This window comes from Dendroctonus ponderosae, unplaced genomic scaffold, assembly GCF_020466585.1.
Source record: "Dendroctonus ponderosae isolate FM_Combo_2020 unplaced genomic scaffold, Dpon_F_20191213v2 Dpon_F_20191213_1, whole genome shotgun sequence".
Classification (NCBI taxonomy): domain Eukaryota; kingdom Metazoa; phylum Arthropoda; class Insecta; order Coleoptera; family Curculionidae; genus Dendroctonus; species Dendroctonus ponderosae.
Genome location: NW_026017110.1, coordinates 3,723,721 through 3,734,969, shown reverse-complemented (window position 1 = coordinate 3,734,969; position 11,249 = coordinate 3,723,721). Strand labels below are relative to the sequence as shown.

At 34.7% G+C, this 11,249-nt stretch overlaps 1 protein-coding gene across 1 annotated transcript in view; it reads left to right on the top strand.

The window, feature by feature from the left end:
- Positions 1-4,554: 4,554 nt before the first annotated feature.
- Positions 4,555-11,249, top strand: part of LOC109534820 (protein decapentaplegic) — a 36,932-nt gene continuing 30,237 nt past the window's right edge. The window contains exon 1 of the mRNA XM_048669391.1: positions 4,555-5,178. The gene's annotated coding sequence lies outside the window, so the exon portion shown is untranslated. The remainder of the gene's footprint in view (positions 5,179-11,249) is intronic.

Genomic DNA, 11,249 nt, shown 5'->3' with positions numbered 1-11,249 from the left:
TCACTTCCTGTCCATTTGGACACTGTTTGATTTTCCGCTCTAATGTATTTGTGCTTGCTCAATTTATTTGAAACATGATCATTCTAGCACCTTATTTACTGGCATTAGACCCTGTTTGTTTAAGCATAAAAAATGAAAGCATTAGCGCTACCAAAATGCCGGACGTGTTTAAGGACAGATGCATTTTTTACAACTACTTTGTTTGGCTTCAACAAATAGGAATGAAGGTTGAAGATTTGATTTAACTTATGATATCGGCATAAGGGATGCAAGCCAAGCAAATGCGGGCTTTGCCAAATTGAATTTTTATGCCTATAAATATTCGCTTGGAAGAAATTCACTCGCACTTGGTCTTGGTACTACTATAACGCTTTGGATCGAATGCCATTCAGAAGTTCAATTGCCTGATTTTCTTAAAACTACGAATATAATAAGCTGATGATCAAAATAAACTTTTAACAAGGAGGCCAGTGTTGAGCAACAATTCAAGTTACAACTGAGATTTCAACTAAACACTCTTCCTTCTAGATTAGCAGTTTAATTATTAGTTGAATCATGTTAAAGATCGTTTTTTACCGCTGAGCATGCAAAACATACTGCAAAAAACAACAGCCAGATACTAAAAAGGCGTTTCATAAATTAATGAGAATGGTGGAAATGAACCATTTGATCTCCTTACGTAATAAACCTCATTTTCAATGGCGGTCCATAAATTTATAGCAAACACGACTGAAAAAGCAATGTTTCCTCCAATAAAGCGTTTTATTAAGAAAGTTGAGGTGTTTAACGACTGATCGTTTTAGGGCTGTGATACGAAATATACACTACTTTGTAAGAGGTTCTGTGTATAAGAAACTACTCGAGGTAACTGAAGAAAGAACATTTTGTTTGACTTTATCTCCAAGATGTTTTGCACTAATTTATTACTAATTCAGTAATTCTATTCGATTTCCCAAGAAAATAATCTATCTTACTTTGGTTTGTCTGCTATTTCAGTCTGGATTCCGGACTAAAATTGCTTTATTTTAGCGGTTAACGCTCATGTTCAAATTGTTGTTCGCTTGTGCAAATCACTTGCAGTATCAGTCACATACTTGAATAAGATAACTTTCATTTGCTTATATCAAAAACAGACCAAATTAGTTTGGGGAGTTTTCTGATCACATTTCCGTGAGAAGGAATTCAATACGAAGTCTAGTCTTGCCTCTCATCTGCTTGAAACCTTTGACTACTCAATGCCAAGTTTCATTTTTCGCACTTCTCCTAGAGAACCCTTTTTGAGCGTGACATTTAACAACTGAATCGATAATTTTGAATAAAATTTGGTGGCACGGGATAAACCTTGAATAAATGGCAGGCCAGCTGGTTGGAAGATGCCGTACAAAAATTCGCAGGTGTTCTTCTTCCGGGTTGCCATCTTCATTACAATAATCGGCCTTTTCGGTGTGATGTAAGTGACTAATAAATACTAACACGTATTGTAATAACTGCGTTTTTTTGGTTTTCTGTCATAATAGGAGTTGCGTGACCGACAGTGACCATCGCGAGCAGAAAACGGCCTTTACATAATTGTAAATCCCTGTTTCTGTGCAGGCAAATAAATGGCGGCCCGGACGATGTGTCAAAAATGACGAGGGACCCCGATCGAAAGCCACCTGAGGCTCTTCGGCTTTTGTTTTTACCGCTCAGGCTTGTTGGGACCTGCCGGGGGGGCCCATGACATTCCTTAATGGTTTTTTCTCAGGCCCCTTTGCGCTTATGATTAATTTATTTTATCTGATCACTGCATCTTTATGGGATAATTTAATTTTATGGATATTATATTAAATAAACAAAACGTCCCTAGAATATTAATTTGGATAAATAATGAATCGTCGGTCGTTTTGGTCAATTCCAATTACAAACGCTCGGTCGATTTTGCCTCAACATTCACCCCCTATGTAAGTCGCTTTTAATCACGAACATAAAGCGGCAGGAAACGCACAGTTTAATTCCGATAATCAATGGAAAAAGTGGCCAACACGACAACATCGGCGAAGACCTGGCAGTTGCAATTAACATTCCTGAAGACCTGCCATCAAGCAGCAGGCGTAGAACAAAGATATCCGTGAATGCTCTGTTGTGTCTTCCCCGATCTTCATTTTTGTTCCCACCGATCCGGCCCCGGTATAGTGGATGTTGGAAATCGGTCTTGTCATTCAGTTATTAAAATGCCGAAAATTTCATTTCGTTGACCTGCCGATCCGATAATAATTAGGAAAAAGTAGGCGGATTTGTTGTAAAATTGATACAACACAAACATGATTCTGAGGATTTTTCTATTGCCAATCAGTGGCTATCCTGGAACGAACTGAGATCATTTATGTGTAATGCAAGTTGGCTGCCAAAAATTCAACAGTACCATTTAATTCACGATATATTAAGAGCAAATAAACTAATCATACTGGGCAATCTAGCAGAGTTTGGAAAACAGTTGAGAATATTTAAGGCAGTAGTTTGCTATAGATTGTCTCTAAAATGTGCGAAACAATGATCTTGTGAGTGATTTTAGAGTGTCAAAGGTTAAATTTAGTATCAGGTTTTCAGAAATATTTTCTTTGAAAACTAGTGCATCGGCACAACATTAAGCTTTTCCTTGGTAAAATTAAAATCTGCTATCAATTCCATTCAAAAATGTGGCGGTGGTAATACCGTCGTGAGAAGATTACTATACGTAATTACTTTTTTGACTCACTCGGAATTTTATTTAAAAAATAAAATAAAATTTAAATTGCCAACTTTTGTGATATAACGACAGAAATTCAATGAACATGTATTTAACCTAGGGATGGGAGAAGAACAGAGGATGTAATTCGTTCGATGTTCGATATTTTTACCATCGATGTTGGAAATTTGGGACATCGATAAAACATCGATGTTACATCCTGACAATAAAACATCGGACATTTGATGTTGATACTAGATAGAAACATTTTCTGTGTACTCTTTGATAGTCCCGATACAAACGATTCCGCGGCATAGCGGCCGATTTCCAGCTGTACCCGAAAAAAGCCTCTTTTTGCAGTCAGTTGACCGAAAAATGTGGCAATTATAAGTTGAATAAATTTACTCGATTATTTACCAATGCATTGTTTTAAGATGTCATAGTAGTAGTAAAATAAAATTATTTAAGTTTAAATCAACCAATTTGAAATTTGTATTCAACGGCAAACTGTCAAGATGTTGTCAAACATCGATGTTCTGCCTTCGATGTTTCCCTAACATCGGTATTACCTTTTGATGTCAACATCGATGTCTACCATCGATGTTATAAAATCGATGTCCCATCCCTAATTTAACCAGAATTAATCCAAACTCACCCAAGTAACAATAGCAACTAAATGCCCCACAATCTCTAATTACATTTCTTGCAACATATTAATCTTTAAATACGATAAATATTTTGATAATTGTGAACATTTATTGACGAAAAACCGTTTTTAATTAAGTTTCCGTTCTTTATCACAAAATTAATTTTTTAAATCCGACAAAAAAATTAGTTTTGTAAACACGAAATTGTGATTCTGATTTTTTTTACCGAATACATGTTATATGTTAGAATATAACAGATTTTTTGTGGGTAAAATAAAAAAAAAAAAATAAAAAAGGTTGACCAAAAAAATATGTTTTATTTTAAATGTGCATAAGGTCCTGCCTCTAAATGGCGCCTCAACATTTCATCATAACAATGGCTGCAAACTTTAATGTTTTGCCCCAAGGAACTCGTCCTAGCCTGATATTGTGACAATAGATTCGTTAAAAAAAATATATTTATATAAACCCAAAATCGCATTCTGTATCTTCGAAACCATCCACTTCCGGACTGAGATAAGTTTTAAGTCCCATATTGAAAGTAATTGCTTGAATGAATTAATATCACTGTTATTCGAATTAGTTTTGCAGGATAGAAACCTTCAAATAATTGATGAATGGCAACAAAAATTTACATTTGCTAACCAAGCTTGTAAATTTTCAGGATTCGGTTCAAGGATTCCTTAGAAATATCAAATCTAATCTGGGCATGAGTTGAAGTCTAAGAGTCAGATATTGGAAAACTTTGAATGCAAAAATTAATGTTTCCGGAGAACGGCAAGTGAACATTTTCTTATGGTGCTCAGTAAGTAACTAGTTTTGCTTCAGAAGGACTCACAATGGGGCGATGTGAAGCTGATATACAAATGCCATTGCTCACTCTAATCTCAAACAAAAAATAATTGCAAGAATGTGCATAGCAAGCGAAGGCTTGAGAGATCTGGTGACACAAACTTAATCCCAATAAAAGTAAGATTTTTCCAAAAAAAAGTCAAACCAGACGTCACCCGAATGTTACGAGTGGTTTCCGGAAAGTAGTAGAAGGATTCCTTCAACTTGGCTAATTCAAAATGGCGTTGATGATTGTCACCATCAGCCATCGTTGTGCAGCCAATAAAATCTCGAATAGCCACCGTCATATGCAAATATTCACCGATTATGAAAAAGCAAAAACAGGTATTCTCGTGTCTCACCTGTTCGACTTAAGTTTTACCTTCAAGAATACCATCAGTTGGTAAGGAGAACGCTCGTTGAACATACCATACCAGATAATATCGTGCGAGAGTGTCTATATGTGAGAGTGTGTGTCGAAGAAAAGAAATTTTCTGTTGTGTCGTTTCGCCGATAAATATCGCACTAAAAAAAACACCGACTTGTCTAGAGTGGCAGCTGAATAAGTCGACGGATAGTCTACAGTGCCTTGAACGCAACGGGGCTCATTAAGAAATTAAAATATCTTGGTAAAACAGTGACTAAATGTAATAAAACTAATCCCGTGTGGGCGTCAATTTCCTAATTTTCGTAGCCGACCCGAGTGCTGTTAAATTGCCATCAAAAGAATTTCAGTGTTTCTGGAGATCTATCGGACTCAAATCTGTCTAATATGGTGTCGCTTTTGCTTGCAGTGCCTTAGTGTCTGTGCATTTCAATTCATTTCTCAATAGCAGTGATTTTCAACCATTCGCAGCTTAATTTAATATAGGAAACGCGGTTTGTAGTCAATCAAGGATTTCGCGTCGACATGTAGTCTGCCGCGATCTAGGTGTGTGTCTTTAACGAGGAGGTGTTAGCTACAAGCTGTATTCTGGCCTGGATTTTTCCTTGCAGGTATGTCTTAATTACACCCATAAGAAACCCATAATATGTTGACGACTTATTTTATTATGAAGATATTGAATTAAACTGGTCACTAAATGGATCTAAAACTTGTCAAGGCCCTGGTATAAGGAAGACATCAATAATCATTAAATGAAAATGCGCATACAACACTGAAATCTTACGAAGTCTGATTATGAGCCTTCTAATTAGCATATAGATTTCTAAGCCTGAATGATGCCAACAATATGACTCTTAAATGAATTTAAACCTTTGAGGCGACTCAAAAATATTTCGCTTGAAACCACTGAAAAAGCTTCTCTTAATTTTGACAAACTCCTTGATTTTTTGACTAAGAATTTTTTAAACTGTCCACATTCTAAGTTTACTTTTAGACTAAATCTTCCGTTTTGCTTGGCATCATCTGAATTTTTTAAAGCAGAAAATGAGAACTAGTCACTCTGTCAGTGTAACTAATACTTCGTGTAACAGTGTAACTAATTAATAGTTTAATTAAATAGCCGAAATGTATTAGTGGTAGTGAGCCATCAAGTCATTTTTTAATTTCTCCAATTCTTTTGAATTCATTATTGAACTAAAATCTAGTAGGAAAATGTATAGCTGTGTAAGTAATAATAAGCATATACAGGGTGGTCCTCAACTAATGTCCAAAAATTCACTGACATATTGGTTAGGCAAAAATATTGCGTTTCAGGCAAATTTGTCTTATCTGAAAGTTAGTAGATTCCGAGATACAGTGTCAAAATGTAAATAAAAATTTCGCTTTTTCTAAATAGATTTTTAACCAGTTTTACTAGAACCACAAAAACTTCTGTTTGGGTGTTTTTTAGATCGGAAAATCCAAATTCCCTATTGGTTGGCTTGCAGTTTCTAGAGGGCCCTAGCTGCAATAGCCTGGAGCAATCTAAGACATCAGAACTTTTTTGTCGTTTCCAATATCGTCATACGGTTGGTAAAATCACATTTTATGATATTTTTGAAACATAACATGTATACTTGTTTGAAGTCAATATCTCTCACCGTTTACGAGATATTTCATATTGAAACATATAGTGATTTTTTCAACTAATTGGAAATCTATCTGAAATTGGATGTCGAAATAAAATATTTTTTTTTTGCAAATTTTCTATTAAACAAAACTTAACAAACATTAGACAGCATTTATTTAGGCACGTTTAGAACTACTTTAAAATAATATAAGTCAATTTACGACAATATTAAGGATCTAATTTGAAGTAGTTCAAAAAATTACTAGATGTTTCAATGTGAAATATCTCGAAAACGGTGACAGATATCGACTTGAATCAAGTACACACTTTTAGTTTCGGAAATATTGGAGAACCAGATATTTCCAACAAAAAAGCGATATATTAAAAGCCAAAAAAGTTCTGACGTTTTCAATGGCTCCAGACTATTGCAGCTGGCGCCCTCTAGAAACTACAAGCCACTCAATAGGGAATTTGGATTTGCCGATCTAAAAAACCCGCAAACACAAATTCTTGTGGTACTAGCAAAACTGGTTAAAAATCTATTCAGTAAAAACGAAATTTTTAGTTACACTTTGACACTCTGTATCTCGGAATCTATTAACTTTCGAATAAGACAAATTTGCTTAAAACGCAATATTTTCGCATAGTTTTGCAGCACCCTGTATAATAATGCAAAAGAAACGTTAAAAAATCGTAGTCAAAAATCGAAAATGTCCGTTCTGAGAGCATCTTCGGATTGTTCTAAGACACAAAATTATGCATCGGGGGTTTTATGATACTTTAAATGCCAAGAATAAGTAACACCGAACAGTGGAAAGTTTTGAATGTGTTAAAATTATATAATTAGTGGTTTCTTTTCCGTTTTTATAATAATGAAACTCACATCTGCATTGTCTTTCAACAGTACATGTACTGTGGTTCAATAAGTGGAACAATTAACACTTGATAATTGTTGTATTGTTGGAACCGACAAAGTTTAATAATAACAATGATAAACAATGACGCAAAGTTGTATTAAAATATAAAAATATTGTTGGAACGAAACAAAAGTCCTAGACAGGCATCCTGGAAATGGAAAAACTGCAACAATAGAAAATAAACATTGCGGTTGCCAGTTTATTAAAAAACAACTAAATTACCATCATTGCGTTTACCCTAATTAGCACTCAAAAGTAGAAAAAGAAACTAGCCTTTTGCAAACATCAGAACTCTGTTACAATACTCATTGTGTTTTCACAGTTTCACAAAAAACCTTTGAAAGCTTTCTTGAGAATGTTAAATACCAAATCGTTTATAGTTCAAACAACATGTGTTTGTCCAGTTATTTCTTTGAAATATTTCATTGAGCACCAGTTATGTAATTTTATTTGTCCATACTGTATCCACACTAAAATGAACTAAATGTTAAATATTTGCTTTTTCAATTTAACAGCCATTGGTAGGCGAACTTGCAACTTATTACCTATGAAACAATATTTGCAGACCTGCTTACTGTAAATTGTGCACAAGTGCTAAATGGAAGAGGTCGTCTATAACAAAATTATCACATTCAGTTTCGCACATTTGGCAGGTCCAAAGTTTAATATTGTTATTTCATTCATACTTTAGACAAGAATTAAGTTGTCTTCAATTCCCATGATTCGTTTAAAATGGCTTCGAAAAACGAACAGCAATTAAGTTCCGAAACAAAAAACTCATCCAAAGAATATCCGAAAGGAAGAGCTGTTGGGCCACAACAGCGATAACCGAAAACCAGTCGAATATTTGTGTAATCTTTAATAATATGTAACCTTTCTGATTAAGATTTATCTGTCGAGGGTATTGGTTTGGACGTAATTAATACCAAACCAGGTTAATTAGAATTTTTGAATTTTCGACCAGTTTGACCAGATAGCAGCGAAACGTTAGAACAGTGTTAATTTCTATCTTGGTTTATGACATAAATACTTTTTATAGATTTCTTTGAAACTATCACTTTAAAGTGTTTAATGTCAAAAAAATAATGGATGCGATCTAACTATTAATCTGAAAATAATTAACAATATCCATATTGCGTTTCTGAGCACAGCACAAAGTGATGAACTATGTAATATATATTTGTATTAAGATGCTGTTCTTGCTTCCTACTAGAGTAATTTTGGCACTCTGATCTATTCATAGCGTTTACTTCATCATTAAATAGAATTTGGACTTTTGAATGAGGCAGTATTGTAAACAATTATTTTTCCGATAACGCTGCAGCTGCCTAGTTATTTTTAACAATTTTCTGCATTCAATTGAGGGATTCAGAATTCTGAGAGAACGTACAATAAAAATTTCCTGCCAGCATCATTGATGGGCGAGTTTGGGTATCTATTAAAGCAGTTTATAAGCCCGATTCGTGCAAATAAATACAGACATTCAAAAATTCGCTTTAAAAGCTGAACATTTGACGCAAGTTGCATTTTAAAGAAGGAAAACACAGCAACCCAAGTTTATAAATTTAAGTGTAGTTTAATTTCGAATGTCAGGCTATTTGTGTTAGAAAGCTAGTCTGATTCGTGCCCTAAAAATTATTTGGAAGTGGTTGTATTTAATACAATACATATTTTTTCCTTATAACACAAATAAATACATCCGGATTTTTTTTATTTGGGGAACATAAAAATATTTTCTTATTTTTTCCCAATTTCCGCCTGTCTGTAGGTTCATGAATAAACCTGTCAAACAATTCCTCTATAAAACTAGTATACTTCTAGCTAGCATAATGCGCTGTCCATCATCAGTATCAGCGAATAAAAATATCTTGCACTAACAGTTCATAATAAATCATACATGCAAGCCAAGTAGAAAGATGATAATCAGACAAGGAACTATTTGCCTTATATTGAATGAAAAATTTAGAAAGCAGTTAGATTAGTAGGTAGTGCTGCTTCAGTAATTTAAGGATTTGAAGCAAGCAACTTCTCGGTGATTAAAGGCGGAAAATTTGATTTGATAAGTGAAGTCTTCTGCTTCATTGCAGCTCTTTAGTACTGAATTTGTGACTCAATTAACCGGAAAAAACGTGCAACTTGCAAAATATTGCAAGACTGCCATTCAGATCGCCATGTCGTCAAATACCGGAATGCGTGGCATTGAAACATGGCGAATAATTCTCATATTCCTCGCCCCGGCTTTTTTCGAACGAGAAAAATGCTCAAAGATTGCCATTTGCCAGGCTGTTGTCCCTTTTTTCTCCATGAACTATGGCTGTGAAGCTGAAGAACTTTAATTGCGAGCCACTGTGACATAGGTCGACGTGTGGAAACAACGCAGAACGCACATAAAAATGTAAAAGGTCCCGCGAGACGTTTTCTAAGAAGACTTTTTTGTAATTTTTCCGATGAGCGCAATCACTCTTCGTCGACCCATCCACTTCATTGTCTTTTTTCCGATGCGTACCTAATCAATACGTGGTTTGCGCTTTATAGCTGCCATTTAAAAAGTATGAATACAAATGACATCTTGAATGCCGCAGGTGAGCAAAAACATGCAATTATTATTGTTTTCGAAGCTTCAGTAGAACGTCTTTCATTGGGGATTTTGTTTTGGAAAATTGGAAAAATATTCAAGTTTTAAAATCCAGTTTCGGACGAAGGTGCTTTTCAGTTTGGTCTATTCTTGTATTTTTCAATTTCAACATTACAGCAGCACATTTTCCAGATATTCGCTTATACTGAAAATTGACTACCATAGAACACATTAGAGAACTGAGACTTGGAGGTAATGAGTTGAAAGTTCCTTCAAACGGGTCAATTTTAAATCCAATTTTAATTTGGATTTTACATACTCTAATGATCGATACTTAATGAACGCATGTTTCAGCGGAAGTTTGAGATCCTATAACTGAACAACCAGAACAGCTATAATAATAAAAAATAAACTACTAAACCAATAAATACGTAAGTTATAACGATAAAATGTAAAGGCCGTGGATTCTAGATGCGATAGCTATGGGGAAAGCAGATATTTAGGCTAGAAAACTTCTCACGGCTCGAGAAAAATCGAAGAAAAAAAACAAAAATCAGAAGTTCGGAGAAAAGAAAGCATGGCTGGTTTAAGACCTTGAGATTGCACCACTCACAACACTTGCACCAACAACAAATTGTTTAGTTTCACAAATTGCCAGACTTCGAAGCAAAGGTGACAACGAAGAAGCTCAGATTGCCATTTTGAAATATCTTTACGAATTTACGAATATTTTTCAGCACGAAAACGATCTTCAAAATACTTTGATAGAAAGTAAAAGAACTGTACGATTGAGGGTAGAGAGTGCAATTGGCAGGAAGAAATTGTAGCTGAAAAAAATTTGCAAATATGCACACCATCAAGCTATTCAACTTTCAAAACGAGTCTTCTGAGTTTGCTAAATCAAATCTATTAAACCCATAAGAGTTAGATAATCGGTAGTTCTATTGTGTAAACTATAAGCAGCCTTATAAATCAGAGAACTTGAACTGAATGTCATAACGAGACTCTGCAATGAATTTGCGATTTTAATGCACTTGTTCCACTTCGAACGTTTTCAACTTCGGTGTAACACTTCTTGTACACAGGGTTATTCAGATTATACGACTCGGAAGATTGCGGCTAAACTATTTAATGTACTATTTTAAAATGTAACATTTTATGGAGACACCGAAGACCGCTGAGGCTATATTTTAAAATTAATTTCAAACGTTCTCAGATATTTGGAGTTTTGTGAAAATTAAGATCTTTTTTAATTTAAATTCTCAACAGCCATTTAGAATTTTGAAACGAAATTCTACCCTGCTGCTACTAATACATAGTTCCATTTCCGTCGTAAAGACGCCGGTGAAATGTTCGATTTACTAACATCATAAAATGCGCATTTTCACCGTTAGGTAAAGCTGAAACCATAAAAATTTCGTTCAAATTTTATATAACCAAAAGTACCTACAAACTGCAGTTAAAGGATTTGCGCTATTTCTCAAAAAGACCATTTTTTTGCATTGTTGGGGTGGCGATAATAAAAACGAACTGGGGACAAATCCGGATAATGTACTGGCCAGCATTTTGTTTGCATACAAA